Genomic DNA, 18,715 nt, shown 5'->3' with positions numbered 1-18,715 from the left:
CCTGGCACTTGGCAATCAAGGACTCTGCATACAATTTTCCTTCTATTCCTAACAGATTTGAGCACCTACTCTTCCTTCCTTCTCTTCCCACTAATAAATCAGTCAACTAATATTTATTAAATACCAAGTCCATGCAAGGAACTGGGGATGCTAAGAAAAAAAACAAAAAACAACCTCTGTCAAGGAGCTCATAGTCAATGAGGGAGACATGAAAAGGACTCTACAAACAAGATCTTGGCAGAACAAATTGGAAGCAATCTCAGAGGGAAGGCACTAAGATAAAGAAGGCCTTGGAAAGGATTTCTTGTGGAAGGTAGCAAGGGAAGCTGGAAGGTAGAGATGAGGAAGGACAGAATTTTAGGCATGGAAGACTGCCAGCAAAAAAAAAAAATTCCTGGAAAAGGCTAGCACCTTGGATAGAGAGCCAGGCCTGGAGACCAGAGGACCTGAGTTCAAATTTGACCTTTCAAACTTCCTAGATATAAGATCTTAATCACTTAATCCAGATTTCCTGGACCTTGTCATTCTTCTGTCTTAGAATTGAAACTGACAGTTTTTTTTTTTTAATGCCTGGAATTGTTGAATGGAGTGTTGTGTTTAAGGAACAGGAAGGAGACTGGTGTCACTGGATCCCAGGGGCTTTTTAATCTGTATAAAGTGAGAGGTCTATGCAAGCAGCAAACACATTTTCTCAGCAGGGCTTGAAACTAGAGTCAGTGACTCCCTGCTAAAGAGAGATTCCTCATATAGGATCCAGGAACCTTTAAAAATAATTGGGGGGAAGCTAGGTGGCTCAGTGGATAGAGATAGCAAAGCCAAGAGATAGAATGTCCTGGGTTCAAATTTGACCTCTGACTCCTCCTAGTTGTGTGACCTTGGGTAAGTCACCTGACCCCCATTTGTCTACCCTCTTCTTGCTCTCTTGTCTTGGAACAAATACATAGTATTCATTCTAAGACAAAAAGTAAGCGTTTAAAAAATTATGCTACTGTATTTCAGTATAATTGTTTTCATTGTAATGCTATGTTTTTTATATGAATTTAAAAGCCTTATTCCAAGAAGAGGTTCATTGGTTTAGAAAAGCTCAAAGTAGTTGTTTAATGAATATGTATTGGATTGGATTAGATTGGCTTTGACCAGCCAGCAAGGTGATGACTATAAAGGTTAAGGACCCCAAATGTAGAAGAATCCACCCATTAGACTTCACGATTTCATGACAAAGAGGCAAAGGAACAATATCAGAGCCTGATGGCTAGTACCATGAGCTGAGAAATGGGATACCTGGATTATATAGTTCCATCTCTACCACTATCTTATTCTCTAACTTTGAAAAAACTTTTTCAAATTCCAGTGCCTTAGTTTCCTTGTCTGTATAAGACAAGGGGTTGGACCAGAGCAGGGGTTCTTAACCCTTTTTTGTGTTAGAGACCCCTTTGGAAGTCTGGTGAAACCTAGGGACTCATCAGAATGTTTTTAAATGCATAAAATAAAAAATTTAGGATTTCAGAGGAAACAAGTAATAGTGAAATAAAGATGCAATATTTTTCCCTTTTAAGTTCATGGACCTATTTGAAATCTGTTCATGGTCTCTCAGGACAAGAGGCTCTGGCTAGATGATCTCTAAAGTCCCTCTCAACTCTGATTATAAATGTTCATATATTATGCCCCCAGTAGAATTTAATCTCCCTGAAGGCAAGAACTAATTTTTGTTTGGTCTTAACATAATATTTTAAAGAAAGAAACCTAATTTTTATGTTGGGTTCTGTAGAGTTTGCTTCTCTTGGGTTCAATGGATCATGGCGACCACAAGATAGGCTGATTCAAAGAGGACTGAACATAAGGATGTGTTAAGCCTTGTGTTAAGCCATGTGTTAAGACTAGCTTGGCTAGTCAGTCAATTGTTAAATTTTCAGTGTGAACATTTATATTTCATATATTAAAGTTTCTAGAAATTTTGTTGTGCATCCTTTTTTTTTTTGAGAGTCATTTGTTAAAAATTTACCAGCACATTCCTGATTGGACATTTTTGAAATTTTATTATTTTTTATCTAGGTAATATATGAATGTGGCAGATAGGTGGCACAGTGGTGAATAGAGCAGAACTCAAGTCAGGGAGATGAGTTCAAATTTGACCTCAAACACTTATTGGCTTTTGAACCTGTGCAAATCACTTACCCATGTTTGCCTCTATTTCCCTAGCTATAAAATGAACCAGAGAAGGAAATGGCAAACCACTCTAATATCTTTCTCAAGAAAACCAGAAATGGGTTCACAAAGAGTCAGATGTGACTGAAATAATTAAATAACATGTCTATGCACATGTAATATATACCAAACTATAGAATTCCTCATATTTCTCAGTTTTTCCTTTATAAATTAGTATTGACCACATGTTCATATGTAGCTAGTAGTGGTAGTTAGTAATATATGTAGCTAGCATAGTAGCTAGTTAGTAACATGTGTCTAGTTACATTAATACATATAGCTAGAATATGTAGCTACAAAGTGTTTTACAATTATTGTCTCATCTGATTCTCACAACAATCCCAGGAGATAGGTGCTAGTACTACTTCCATTTTACAGATGAGGAAACAGCCAGGCAGAGGTTGTGACTTTCCCAGGATCACACAGCTAGTAAGTATTGGTGGCTGGATTTATATTGTGTTTTCTTTAGTACTCTATCTACTGCACTGCTATATGTAATAGAAAGATAATTTTTTAGAAAGAATAGTACCTGGAGATGTGCTTAGAGTCCTGGTCCCCTGAGAAAGGGAATGGCTGCCATCTGATGGAAGATGGGGAGAACTACTAGAAGGACTTACTGCAAACCAAATGAAGGATCCAAAAAAAAGCAGATCTATAACTAAGCCTTTTGGTTCCAGGGCCAATCAGCATACTCATGGCAAACAACAAAACATACCCTCAAATTAACTTCATAATTCATTAGAAGCACCTTTATAGTAAATGAGGAGGGACACTAGCTCTGCCATTTACTACTCATAAGAACTAGCCAATTCATCTCTCAGTTTCCCCACCTAAAAAATAAGAGGATTAAATTAGATGCCCTCCAAGATCCCTTGTGGATTCAAGGATCTTATAATGTGAACATACTATAATACAAAACTTAAGACAAACTTGTTGAGTGGGAAAGAGGATTAATGACTAAAGTGGTTCATAGATGGTTGTTATTAACAATGTGAACCATCTGATATCTTCCCATTTTAGCTCATTAATCTTGCTAACTAGGTTCTGAGCCTGGTTGTTTCTATGCTTCTGTAAGAATGCACATATTAAATGTCATGCCCTCTAAATTTTAGTTCCCTTGGGGGAAATCCCTGGTTGCCTCACCTTAGTTAAGACTCTAAACAAGTAGCTGTTAAGTAGAGCAGTGACTAACCACATCTATCCAAAGCTGCCAAATCCATGGATTTGAAAGGATATATTTTACAGGCAGACAGAGGGAATATGATAAGCAGCTTCACAGGTACCCCCAGCTAGAGATGCTTCAAGTAACTGATTTCTAGGACCTTTAGTGAAAAGTTTCTCATTAATGGGTCCTATTATTTTCTATGGGGTCTGATCCAAGTTGAATTTGTTTCTCTCGACCTGCAAATAAACCTGGCGGTGCTTTGCCAATCTGTGTGCTTTCAAGGGGAGTCAGTTACTAAAATCCCTGGGGAGCACTGGTAATGTCCGATCCTGACTTTCCCCAATTCTCTGGAGTGGGGCTAAGGAGCTAGAAGACTGAAGAATTCTCTAAGCTCTACCTGGGGGCTCCAAGTCTGTAAGGAGCTCTCATACAACGCTCGCTCACAATGACATTGTGAATTGCTGTGGATGGTGGCCCCCATTTTGCTCTCTCCTTTAATACAGCACAAAACTGACCGTCTTGAATGCATTTTGAAAGGAAACCTGGACTCTTCCTTTGCCTCACGTTGCTAGGAGCTCTCTGGGGGTTGTTTCACTTCCCGCATTGCTAAGCCTTGCAGAACTCCCCCACCCAGTGATGTACAAGGAGATAGAGGGAGACCCGCCCTGTAGTTGGCATCCCAAAGAAGCCTAGCCTCTGCTCCAGGAGAAAACCCGGAGCAGGTGTCTTCTCTGGGAGGCCTGATTCCCGGGGGCTGGGCTCACCTAGGGTTCAAAGCTCGTTAGGGTGGAGCCAGCATCTATAAAAGGGAGGTGGCTACAGTGGGGGACTCTGCTAGCGTGGGGAGGGTGGAAATACGTCGTTCGGGCAGAGCTCCCTGGCCCACCTCTCTGGGCCTTCGCTGCCTGTGTCTGATACAGAGGCTGCATTGACCAAGAAATAATTCTCTATTCGGGAAGTGAGGTGACAGCAGGAGACATTGGTTCGAATCCTATTCCCTTCCTGAAGTGTGCTGGAGCCAGCTCATGTCATGCCCGCTCCCCAGAGCCAGTTGTGTGCATTTTGGTGTGGACGTGGACACTTTGGAAATTGGAAAACCCTACAGATCAGGACTTGATTTATTGCTGAGTGGATTTCTAGCCCTGAAAAAATAATAGTGAACATGTATACACACACACACACACACACACACACACACACACACACACACACATTCTTTTTTTTCCAGGGATCCTTTCTCTAGTGTGATGCTTGGAGGGAAGGAGACACCTCAGAACTTTAAAGTAACAAAAAAGAAATAAAATTTAAAAGTGATAGAGAAAATGTTAGTAATGCACATTAAACTTTTGAAAGCGGTTTTTTTTTTTTTTAAGTGTATTGTATGGGGGCAGCTGGACAGAACAGTGAATAGAGCACCAGGTCTGAACTCAAAGAGAGACCTGGATTCAAATCTGGCCACAGATACTTATTATCTGTGTGACCCTGGGCAAGTCACTTAACTCTAATTGCCTAGCCTTTACCACTCTTCTGTCTTGGAATTAATATTTAAAATTATATGAACTGATGCAAAGTGAAGTGAGCACAACCAGGAAGATGCTGTATACAGTAACAGAAATATTATGCAATGATCAACTGTGAAAGACTAAACTATTACCAGCAAAGCAAGTCTCCAAGATAACTAAGGGATTCGTGCTGAAAATACTATCCACAGCTAAAGAAGGAACTGCTGGAGCCTGAGTGCAGACCAAAGCCTGCCATCTTCAACTTTATCTCCTTCCTGAGATTTATATTGTATATGTGATATGTGTCTTCTATCACAACATGAGAAATATGGAATTATATATTATACAAAAATATAAGAATAACCTATATTAGACTATTCACTACCTTGAAGTGGGGAGAAGGATAGGGAGGAAGAAAATAGAAAATCTGAAATGTCAGAAAACTATTGTCAAAAATTGTTTGTACATGTAACAAAAAAGTTAGGGGGGGGGAAGGCACTGACACTTAATATCAATTCTAAGACACAAGCTAAGGGATTTTTTTAAAGTATCTTATATGTACATTTTCCTTATGGAAAGCTTGTTGTTTAACACTTGCCAGCGCACCACTGCTGATTGCCAAAGGGGATAGAAAAAATGTGTGGTAGAGTTGACTTTATCTTGGGATTTCTGACTTCTTGTTCAGTACTATTTTCTTTGTTCTTACTATTAGAGCAAGAAGGAAGCTTAAATTTTTTTGTTTATTCACGCATTTTTCTGTCATGTCCAACTCTTCAGGTCTCCTTTGGGGGTTTTCTTTGCAAAACTACTAGAGTGGTTTACCATTTCTTTCTCCAACTTATTTTACAAATAGGAAACTGAGGCATAGGGGGTTAATTGACTTGCCCCACATAACATGGCTAAAAAATGTCTGAGGTTGAATTTGAACTTGGGTCTTCTTGACTTTGGATCAGATACTGTATCTAGTGAGCCACCCACTTGCCCTTATAATACCTTTACTTTACAGATGAGGAAGGTAGGGTTCAGAGAGGTTATAATTTACTGAAGCTCATATAAAAATTCACTGAAAGAGCATATATCAGAGGCAAGGCTTGAGTTCAGGTCTTGTCATTTTCCTTGCTCTCTATGAAAGTGGCACTAGACTGTTGCTACCTTCCATTTTACAGAGGGAGAAGATCATAGAGATCAATGAATTATCCATGGTTGCATAACTAGTATCAAAGAAGACAAATGAACCTCAGCCCAGTATGATTTCCACTGGGCCACATTACTTTGGAGAGAAATGTGTTCACACTTAATCAATAATTAATAAAACTGGGGGGGGGGGGGAGTTGAGTGACTCAGTGGATAGAGAACCAGGCCTAGAGATGGGAGGTCCTAGACAAATCATTTCACCCCCAATACACAGTATTACAGAAGGTGAGTATTAAAAAAAATTTTTTAATCAATAATACTGGGTGTATTGATCATCTACTTAGGAGAAGATACCTGGTCTGGTGAAAAGAATTTTCAATTTTGAGTCAAAGGACCTTTGAATTCCAGGTTAGATACTTGTTAATTCTGTGACCTTAAACACTCTCTGGCCCTCAGTTTCCCTCTTTGTAAAAATTGAGTAATAGTACTTATTCAGTCATTTTCCAATCATGTCTGATTCTCTGTATCACGATTTGAGGTTTTTCTTTCTTGAGCCCATTTTATAGAGGATGAAACTAAGGCAAAAAGGGTTAAGTGACTTGCACAGAGTCACACAGCTAGTAAGTGCCTGAGGCCAGATTGAATTCAAGTATTCCTGATTCCAGGCTTAGGGCACTCTATCCATTGTACCACCTAGCTGCCCAAGAGTATTGGTACTACCAAGTTCTAAATCTTTATTTTTTACATGAAAAGATATAGTATGAGGGATGATAAATGATGCTTCTCTACATATATAAGCCATAGTATCTACCTTTAAGTAGTTTGTACTCTAACTGTATTGATGCTGCTCAGTATGATGTTCAAGATAAGGAAACAGAGCTATTAATGGCAGCCAAGGGAAGTGATCCAGGACAAGGCCATCTCTCCCCATGATGTCTCAGTCTATAAAAGAGGCTCTGCAGAAATGCTCTGGTCTGCAAGCACGACCCTGGAATATTTTTGAGAAAATTCACCTCCTTCCCTTCTTTGCAGAGGCCGGAGAATACTGGTATGGATTATTGCATACACTCTCAGACACAACCAACACGTTTGTTAATTTTGTCCAATTGCTAACTTCTCTTTTTTCCTTCTTTGTTACAAAGGATGGCTCACCAGGAAGAGCAGAGGAAAGAAGAGAAACATATTCAGTAATAAAGGAAGTACAAAAACAAAAACAATTTTTTAAAAATTAGTGTGACCCTATACTATGCATCTACCAATAATCACCCCCTCAAGTGCTGGCAAATCTTTTATAACCACCCCAAGTCAAAATTTTTTTTTAAAAACTTTAAGTTAAAAATGTAACACTGAATTCCAATATGTAAACTAAACTGCATTCATAGATCTTTATATTTAAATTAAATAATATCAGCAAATAAAGCAAGGCAATGTGAACTCCAGCTCAGCTGGATCTTTAACCTGAGGTTTTCCATCACATTGGTTCCTTCTGATTTTATGAAAGAAAAAATCTGCAGGTAGGCAGAAAGAAAGGCTCAGAAGAGCAAACTTTAGTATCAGAAGTTACCCTCTGAAATTTACTGCCTATGCGACTTCCAGTACATCATTTTGTCCACCTGGTCCTTGGTTTCCCTATCTGTAAAATGGGAGGTTAGGCCAGAAGACATCTGACGTCCCCTCTGCCGCCAACTCAATGATTCTCTCAGTTTGTCCCAAGGGAGGAACTGGAAAAGAGTCAAAACATACAAGAAATGTGATCCTTTTGATTAGAGATGGCACATTTTTGGAGCCTCCGTCTAAACCAAACTTTAACATTTATTGGGCCTCTGACAAAAAAAGGAATGGGACCTGCCCCATGAGACAAGAAGCCACAAGCAATCTGAGGAAGAGGAATGAGACCACTGCCCTCTGCTGAGCTCCAGAGTTCAGGTATCCCGCTGCTCTTGCACCTACTACAGTCCGAAAAGCCAGTACATTCCACCAGCCAGCAGCGCAGGTACCTCTCTTGGTGCATTTGCCATATTCAGAGAAGGTGATTTCTAAAGTGTTGTTGCATCTAAGATTTTACACAGATACTTATATGAGTGTATAAATAAAAACACCTGCACATATAAGCATATAAATGTATAGAGAGAAATTTAAGCATCTACAGAAATCATTGCACTATATACATTATTATATATGATATATAGTATGTAATATTTTGTGATATATAGTACTACTATAAACACATATATTGCATATGCTTTCAAGAGCTACTTTATTGAACTAATATAAATGCGAATTTGTGACTGCATAAAAGATACACGCCTCTTCACATACATGCATTACATGGCCTTTTGTGAGTTGTGTTATAGGTACAGTATAAATGTGTAGCAGAAAACATAGGCACATATCCATCATATACATGCTTAGAGGTTGTTTTATATATAATATATTCTATATATATATACAAACAAAACTACATATACTTTTATAGGCTAAATATATATGTGTGTGTATCTGTATGCACATACCAATACATACAAACACATATAGTATGTGCACATGCATACACATATACATTACATAGCCTATGCAGGTTAAATTATATGTTAGATGTGTATGCATGACCATAGCCTTTTTATCGTTTTAGTTTTAGTTACATTATTATTTTTAATAATGTGTTTATTATTCATTTTGTTATTGATATTCTTATATATGTCTGCCCACACAATATATTACATAGATTACATACATTTTCAGGCTATCTTATATGTGTATACATACACATACATTTTATATAAACTGTTGCAGGCTAACATACATTAGACATGTGTGTACTTATATTGTATATGTATTATGTGTGTACACATTTATTGCATAGACATTTGAAGGCTGAGTATTATATATTATCTATTAAACATGTGAGGACATACATATATTACATGAACTTGTAGGATGAGTATTATTTATTGTAATGTGCATAGACTTTTGCAGGCTGAGTATTACATATTAAATATGTGCATATACATATTACATAGGCTTTTGCAGACCAGGTTTGACATATTAGATATGTGCATGCATACATTACATAGACTTTGCAGGCTACGTATTATATTTCACATGTTTGTGCACATATACATACATTACATTGATTTTTTTTTCTTGCAAGCTCTGCCTGTGCAGCCAAAAATCCATCCAGACTGCATAGTGAGTGATCTGTTTTCCAACTTTCAACACGGCCAACGGACCATGCAAGTTTCTCGGGTTCACTCTGCACTTTTTATGCTACATCCCTCTTCCAAATGACTTGTAGGCAGCATGGGAAAAGCAAATAGCATGAGTTCTGAAGCTCATCAGTTAGAAAATTGTGAGACACGGTGGCACACATAGGGCAGAAACAATGCTACTCATGCTCCCAAGACTTCATACTCTGGATTTTTCTTCCCTTTGTCTCAGAGTTATGTGAAGAAAGATAAGCCCGAAAGGGAGGGGATTGGACTAGATCTCCTGAGTTCCCTTGCAACTCTAAAAAAAAAAATAATAACAATAAGATTTGACATTTCTATAGTATTCTAAGGTTTGTAACATGTTATCTGATTTGATCTTCACAACAATGCTGGGAGATAGGTCCTAAGTATCATTCCCATTTTACAGGTGGGAATGATTTTTAAAAATAGAAAAGATATTTAAAATTGAGGCTTAAAGAAGTTAAATGATTTACCCAGAGTTCAAGGGTCTACTAGAATACTGGCTCCCAAGTAGAATGTTAAATTTCCAGTGTGAACACTTACATCTCTGAAATAGGTAAATGCTATAAATCAGAATTTGATGTATTTATTTGTTGATTTCTAGACTTTAAAAGGTGATAAAGAAAAAAAGATAATAAAGCAGATTAAACTTAAGTGTGTGTGTGTGAATATATATATATATATATATATTCCCTTAAAGACCAGATTTTTAAACATTTAGTAGTAAATTTCTGCTAGGGTGGCAGAGTTAGCAAATAAGGTAGGATTTGAACTAAGGCCTTACTGACTCAAAATTTAACATGCCATTCAATTTTCTGCCTTGTTTTTTTATGTCTTGACTCTTTCCTCACCCCCATTAGATTGTAAGCTTTTTGAAGGTAAGGACTGTTTTTCTTTCTTATCAATTATATCCCCAGCTCTTAGCACAGTGCCTGGTATAGAATAAGCACTTAATAAATGTTTATTGGATGAGGATAAGGAATAGAAATTAGGATTAATAGACACCTTCAAAGGCTGCCAATTCAACCCCCTCATCCTGCAGAGGGCTTCATAGGCCAAGTAACTAGCTCCAAGTTACACTGGGAATGTGTTGGGCATCTTATAATAAATGTATTTGTTAAAAACTCCAAATGAGGTCACAAAGAGACAGACACAATTGAACAACCACAAATGACTTCAAAATCTCTAGTAATCAAACCGAAATGCTTACTCTCTTTTTTGGAGTTCCGTAATTCTTTGGGGTTTTTTAAAAAATCGTCTTCCTTTAGGGGTTAGTTTGCTTGTCTTGGTGAGCCAGTGAATTAAGTCATCCAATTGGATTCACTCCAAGAACCAGAGAGTGTTAAGTGACTCACTCTAATCAGTAGCAGAGCATTTGAGCTGAGATTAAAGAATAGGTCAGAATCCAGTGGGCCAAAAAGGGAAAGGTGGACATTTCAGCCCTAAGAAACAGCCTGGAGCAATGTGATTGTATAGTGGACCTTTCAGGGATAGAGGTGATCTTGGTTTAGTCAGAGCAGGAAGTGTGTGGAAGGTAAATCACTTCCCATCCTAAGCCTTAGTCTTAAGCCTAAGCCTCTGTCAAAAGAAGAGATCCCACCTCTAGAGCTAGAAGACACCTTAGAGATCGGTAGAAATGAAAGTCGAAAGAAGGTAAGTGAATTGTTTGAAGATAAATGAGCAGGAGTGGGATTTGAAGCCATGGGTCTTCTGACAACAGAGAGAAAGGTTGGATGACTGACTCTGAGGACATTCTGTGATACCAAGATCCTATAATTCTACCTGAGATCAAAGGTGATAATACACACAAAATGCTTTGCAAAATTAAAAGCACCATTATTAGGTAATTGGCATGAATCAGAACTCAAAGGGAGTTCATGGCCTTGGGAGCATTCTATACTCTTTTCTATAATATCTTTATTATAAACTCAACAAATCCATGGCAATGATTATTGCTGTCTGGGGAAAAAAAACAACACATCACTCTTCATGAAGTACATGCTGGAGGCAGCTCACACCAGCTCATTAAAGCCAATTGTTAGATTTTCAGTGTTAGACTATTTAGGACAGCTAAGTAGTACAGCAGATAGAGGATTAGACCTACAGCCAGGAAGACCTGGATTCAGATCCAATATCAGACATTTATTATCTGTGTAATCCATGACAAATCACTTCATCTGTTTGCCTCAGTTTCCTTATCTGTAAAATTGGGATAATAATAGTTCCTACCTTCCAGGATTATTTATGAGGATGAAATGAGATAATAATTGTAAAGCACCGTGCCTGGCACAAAGTAAATGCTACATGAATGTTAACTATTATTATTCATAAATATTTATTTACTACTATGTACCATTCACTGGGCTAAGCACTGGAGATATTTAGAAAGTAAAAGACAGCCCTTTCTACAAGACCACAGTCAAGTCAGGTTCCCTTCTAGATCCTCAGCTTCCCCTTATGGAAAATGGAAAAAATAATATAAGGGATTTTAAAGGTCTTAGATATCACTACATGCAAATAGGTTTTTACTATGATGAACAGTCACATCCAAATGAGCCATTAAATCCCATGTATTCATTCCACCACTATTTAATATTTCAAAGATATTACATTTTCCCGATTACGATTTTCAATGCACGTTTTTCCAAAATTACAAGATCAAAATTGTCTCCCTCCTTCCCTTCCCTCTACTTACTCAGAGTTGGTAAGCGATTTGATCTGAGTTATATATGTGATCATGCAAAACATACTTTCATATTGATCATCTTTGTAAGAAAATACTCATATAAAGCCAAAATCCCAAAATAAAACCATAAATAAACTAAAGTGAGAAAACATTTTGCTTGATCTACATCTGACTTCACCAGTTCTTTCTCTGGAAGTGGATAGCATTCTTCATCATAAGTACCTCAGAATGCTCCTGGATCATTGTATTGCTGAGAATAGCCAAGAATTTCAAAACTGGTTGTCATACAATATTGCTGTTCCTGTGTACAATGGTCTCCTCTCTATCACCATTTATTAAGTCTACTCCAAGAGAAGCTAGATGACTCAAGGGATAGAGAGCCAGGCCTAGAGAAGGAAGGGTCTAATTCACTTCTGGCTCCAGACATTCCCTAGCTGTGTGACCCTGGGCAAGTCATTTAACCTTATTTGCTTCAGTTTCCTCATTTGTAAAATGAGCTGCAAAAGGAAATGGCGAACCACTCCAGTATCTTTGCCAAGAAAACCCCAAATGGAGTCCCAAAGAATTAGACATCACTGAACAATCAGTGGGTTTGGGGAAGGCGCCAGCAGCAGGTGATTAGGAAAGGTATCCTCTAAGAGGTGGTATTGGGGCTGAGCTTTGAAGGAAAATAGCAAAAGACAGAGGTGAGAAGAGAGTGCATTTTGGTATGAGAGACAGACAGTATGGGAAAAGATATGGAGATAAATAAGAGTCAGAATGCTGCGTTCAAGGGCCAACAGGAAGTCCAGTTTGGCTAAAGACTATCTGAAGAGGAATAATGCAAAATATGGCAGGAAAGGTAAGGTGGAGGCAGCTTTGTGAAAGACTCATAATGTTTTGCCTGTTAGAACCTGTGCCAGAGCCCAGAAACCCTAGAAAATTCTCCTGAAAGCAAACCCAGTATCCCTCTTCAGGGTGAAGCTGTGTGGCTCCCATTGAGGGAGACTGTAGAGAGAATGCCCAGAGGGAAGGGGAGGGGATTCTAGATGACCCCTAAGGTTGTTACTTCCAACTCTAAAACTCTACCCATGATTCTTCTCTTTAAAAACATGGAAAGTTTCAGAGAGATGAGTGGCTTAGTTCCAAGGGTCTTCCCCTTGGCTCCCAGCTGGCTGTGTAATCAACAGGGCAGGTTCAGAGCACAGGGCCTGGGGCAAATCCCTGCATGTCCCTGACTCCACTCTCTGCCTGAGCTTGCTGGTGCAGGGCTTTTCTCTGGAAGGACATTGAAGGATTACTCACTTTCTGGCAGGGGCTTCTAAAAAGCGGGACTGTCTTCATCCACTTAGCAAAAGACCCATAAAATGTTCACTGAGATGATAGGAAATCCACAATTTTGCTTGGTAACAGGCGATATCTGCTCATCCTTAGGTTGGATCATTGAGGAAAAACAATGGCGCTAAGAGATATCTGCCTGACCTAGGAAGGTGCTGTCCTTGGTCCAGTGGGTGTTGCTGGTATTGCTGATTATGATGCTGTCTCTGTTCACCTTATGAGACCACTTCCCTGATTTTTATTGACCTTATGGTATAAAGAATGGCTGCAACTGTTGTGAACTGGGAGCTAGGAGTTGGGAGGAAGGGTCGGTCTCCTTTCTTGCCTTGTGCCTTTGTCCCCGCCTGGAAAATGGACTGTCTCTTCTTGTTTTCCCATTTCTGTTCATGTGTCTTGCTTTCTTCAAACTCCAATTGTGGGGAAGTAGGGAGAGTGCTACACTTATAGTGAAAAAGCCTGAGGTCTGAGGTGACCTCAGATGATTACTAGCTGAGTAACCATGGACAAGCCATTTAACTCTGAATTCCATTTTTCTCATCTGTAAAATGAGGGGGTTGGATTTGATAACTTCGAAGGTCCCTTCCAATTCTAAAAGTTACAATCCCTCAATCTATGATCATGCTTATACAAATGACACCTTCTCCAAGAAGCCTTCTCTGACCTGACTCCCCTTGCCGTGTCCTAACTTCAGGTGAAAATGATCTCTCTTTTCTCCGATTTTTCAGAATATTTTGGCTAAAGTTCTTTGTAATTTTCTCATTCTATTTTGTATCATAGAGGCATGGAGTCCTTTCTGTAATCAGGAAGACCTGAATTAGAATTCAGCCTCATAAACATCTTAGCTGTGACCTCGAGCAAATCACTTAACCTCTGATTGCCAGCTAAAATGATCTACTGGAGAAGGAAATGATAAGCCGCTCCCCAGTATCCTCGCCAAGAAAACTCAATGGATAACTACAGCCTATGGTGTCATGAAGAGACAGACACAACTGAACAACAACCCTTGTTACATAATTATTTGTACATTTGTCCCATCCACCTTAAAGGGTAAGTTTTTAGAGAGCAGTCGGTTTATATAGATATATATATAAATATATTCATATATACACATGTATATATGTGTATATAGAGAGAGATGATATATACTACATTCTATATATACATGTCCATATTATTCACATATGTAATGTGTGTATACATTTGTGTATGTTTATTTAATCTTTCCAGTGCTTACCACAAAACATTGTGCATCTTAAGGTATCCAATACTTATTGAATTGTCTTTTGTGAATAAAGCCTATGTATTTGTTGTCTGGAGTGTGTGGAAGGGTTGAAGGGGAAAATAAAGGAAGGAGATAGCTGCAAGATAGTGATACCAGGATGTGTGGGCAGGAGTAGTGGAAGGGAAATGGCTTAGTGCCTTGAGTAGGGTACAAGGATTGAAGAAGTTTTACTAAAATGGATCTAAAGGCATGTCCTCTGAATCATCTCTAATCAGTCAATCAGTCCTCAAACCTTTATTAAGTACTCAAACTGTACTTAACTAAGTACTTAAGTACTTTATTAAAGTTTTAAGTTCTCAACATGTACTTAAGTACTTTGTTAACTTTAAAGTACTCAACCTATTCTTAATTAAGAATTTAAGTACGTAATTAAACTTATAAGTTTTCATCCTATACTTAAATGCTTAAAGTACAGGTTGGGAACTTAAAAGTTTAATAAAGTATGTATTTAAGAACAGGTGGAGTACTTTATTAAACTTTTAAGTTCTCAATCTGTACTTAAGTATCTAAGCAATTCATTAAAGTTTTTATTAAGTACTCAACCTATACTTAATTAAGTACATAAGTACTTAATTAAACCTTTATTAAGTACTTAACTTGTCTAAGTACGTTGCTGAAATATAAAGAAAAAGCAAAAACAGTCCCTTTCCTCAAAGAGTTTACATTTTAATAAATGTAATAAGAGGAACTGGTGTCCTGGGGAGCTGACTACAGGTAATAGATGAAAGGATTATGGGCTAGAAGGGGCCCATAAGGTCATCTAATTCAACCCCCTCATTTTACAGATGAGAAAACTTAGTTTGAAAGGGATTGCTTGCCCAAGGTCACATAGATAGTAAGTGGAAAAATCAAGATTTGCACACAGACTCACTGAATTCAAATCTATTTTTCTTTCTACTCTATTATATTAGATTATGAGCTGCCATCCAGATGTAAATCTTGGAATGACATAGGAGAAGGACACAACTCATCCAGTAATAGCCCCAATTCTTCTGATGGGATATGAAAACTTTTGTTACTTTAAATATAGTGGTTTGCTTCCTGGGTATATCAGAGTATGGTTTATCTTCCTTTCCTGTCCCCAATAGGTTTTAATCAAGTTACAACATTGTTTTCCTGAAGCCTGACTTTTTAGAAAAAGGTTGTGTATCAGTTTTAAGGATGTGGACCTGGACTTAGAGCTCAATCATAAGGCTGTCACTTGGATAGACTAGGATCATAGGCTTGAATTTGAAAGAGATTGTAGAGATCATTTAAAGAAATCCTTTCATTTTACAAAGAAACAGGTCCAAGGCTGAGGATCACATAGGTAATAAGCTGGAAAACCAGAATTTGTTCTGCTGGTATCAAATCCACCACTCGTCGTGTATACCATACTGTCATATCCTAGTCTGTCTCCACAACTTGCTATAGAGGGATGTTTTAGTAAATGTTTAACAACTAGCTCTTTGGGAAAACAAAATGTAAATAGAACATCCTTTGAGTTTAATATGAATTATTAACATTTTCCTCATTGCTTTCATGAATCTAGAAATCAGTAACAACAAAAAATAAAACAAACCATAATTTATAGCATTTGCCAGTATCTGAGACATGACTGCTGACAATAAAAATTTAACAATTGGCTCCCAGGAGCTGGAAGAGTTGGCTTCAGCACAACCGTGCTTCTATATCTCATCACACTTTGTTTTTCCTTTGTTCATGCTGCTGTGGTCTCAATGGTTGACTGAATAACTGGAGATTAAGGGATTGAGAACTCTTGGCAGATTTGAAATTCTAAACTTGAAACAGAGTTTGAAACTTCAAGTTAAAACGTCATTTGTCTGGCAATATCTAAGTGATGCAGCAGATTGAGAGCCAAGCCTAGAAGATGGGAGGTCCTGGGTTCAAATTTGTCTTTGTACACTGCATAGATGTGTGACCCTGGGCAAGCTACTTAACTCCCATTGCCTGGCCCTCATGGATCTTTTGCCCTAGAACCAATATAACAGTATTGATACTAAGATGGAAGATTAGGGTTTAAAAACATAATTTTTCTCAGAGCTCTGAGGAATTGCCTTCCCTATATCATCTTTGTTCTTTGCTGGATATAGAATTTTAGAACTGAAAAGAACACAGAAACTCTCTAGGCTCACCTCATTTTTTTACAGATGAAGAAACTGAGACCAAGAGAGAGCAAATAACTTGCTCAAGGTTACAAATTAGTTATTGGCAGAATTGAGAAAACTCAGGCTTCCAGAATACAAGAACTGTGCGATTTTCACTACACCACACGGTCGCATGTTTGCCCATCTTGTTTATCAGGATGAATCACTTCCATTCTGTTTGTTTTATTAAAGCGAGCAAACTCCAGGCCCTGGGAACTATGAAGAATAAACCATTATGCATTTCCTGTATAATGTGTGATAGCATCATCCTAGGGATGACAGGACCTCTTGACCAGGGGTTCTTGGCCTTTTCTGTGTCGTGGGACCCCATGTCAGTCTGGTGAAATCTATGGCCCCCTTCTCAGATAAATGTTTTTAAATGCTTAAAATAAAATATGTAAGATTGTGATGAAAACTTTTTATACTGAAATAAAAATGTATCCATGCTATCATTGAGGAAGAATTGGACCCCGGCTTAAGAACCCTGTTTCTAGACCACAGCTGAAGGGGTTTCCTCGGGAACAGATGCCACCAGGAATTATATCTATGTACCAACAGAAAACAGGAAGCTAGGCCCACTTCAGGCCACTGATTTTTCCTTTATCCATTTTCTCAGTGTCATCCACTGAACTACAGCTCTCCAGCAGCACCAAAATCCCTGAGAAAGAAAACAAAACCAAACCAAACCTCCTTCCTGCAGCCCAGCTTCTCATGTGGGGACAGCCTCCTTGTACATCAATAAATCACCAGCAGCTTAGGGGGTTGGGGGTGGGGCTGTTCCCTACTGCTTCCTGAAATTAAAAATGACCTGCTCACCTCTGATAATGACTGTCATATATTAACTGGGCTCCTCCCAGCCTCTGTTCCAACTCAGCTCCTTTCATCAGGGGGTCTGGGAGAAAACTCGGGCTATAGAAGCTGTTTATTTAGTTTGCTGTGGCTTTCCTTCCCCCTTAGGGACCAAGCCACAGCTTCTGGAAGTGAAGAGAAAAAGGATATCACATAAACATCTCTCTCTCTCCCTCCTTCTCTCTCCCTCGCCTCATCTCCTCTCCCCCTCCCTCTTTCTCTTCTCTTCTCTCTCTCTCTTCTCTCTCTCCCTCCCTCCCTCTCTCTCTCTCTCTCTCTCTCTCTCTCTCTCTCTCTCTCTCTCTCTCTCTCTCTCTCTCTCTCTCTCTCTCTCTTCTCTCTACTCTCTCTCTCTCTTTCTCTCTCTCTCTCTCTCTCTCTCTCTCTCTCTCTCTCTCTCTCTCTCTCTCTCTTCTCTCTCTCTCTCTCTCTCTCTCTCCCTCCCTCTCTGTCCCTCCCTCCTTTTCTCTGTCTCTGTCTCTGTGTGTCTATCTTTCTGTCTCTCTGTCTCTCCCTCTCTCATCTTTTCCATCTTTCTCTGTCTCATTTTTCTCATCTCTGTCTTATCTCTGGCTCTAGCTCTCTGGTTCTCTCCTCTGGTTTTCCACCTCTGTCTGTCTCAATCTCTATTTCTATCTGTCAGTGTCTCTGTCTGTATGTCTGTCTGTCTGTCTGTCTCTCTCTCTCTCTCTCTCTCTCTCTGACTCTCTAGCTCTCTCTTCTCTGGATCTCTGCCTGTCTTTGTCTCTCTGTCTGTCTGTATCTGTCTCTCTGCTTCTGTCTTTCTCTGTTTCTCTCTCTATCTCTGTCTCTCTCACCAATGTCCTTGCCTTGATACTGGTGGTCATCTCCTTTAAATTTACCATGAATTACTTAATCACCCAGGTTTTCATTCTGTTTCTTCTTGCATGCAAACAACCAGGCATGGTTCCTTATTTGCACATTCCTCCAGATTCCCCTTCATTAGCAATAAGGTTTGGATGACAAAGAGTAATAGATAATTTTGAGGTTCCTGAGGCTTCCACAGAACCGAGGCCCTGATGGTCACATAGCACACACTCAATAAATCCCAACTGGGTTGCTTTATTCTCTCCTTTAGCATCCTCAGGACTCTCTCTGACAGATAGGCCTCAGGGTCCTCAATCCCCTTCACTTCCTGGAATGCAATTTTCCTACTTTCCTATCTCCCAATCTCATG

This window comes from Monodelphis domestica, chromosome 7, assembly GCF_027887165.1.
Source record: "Monodelphis domestica isolate mMonDom1 chromosome 7, mMonDom1.pri, whole genome shotgun sequence".
NCBI lineage: Eukaryota > Metazoa > Chordata > Mammalia > Didelphimorphia > Didelphidae > Monodelphis > Monodelphis domestica.
The sequence above is the reverse complement of the archived record's forward strand: the minus strand, read 5'-3'. Positions refer to the sequence as shown.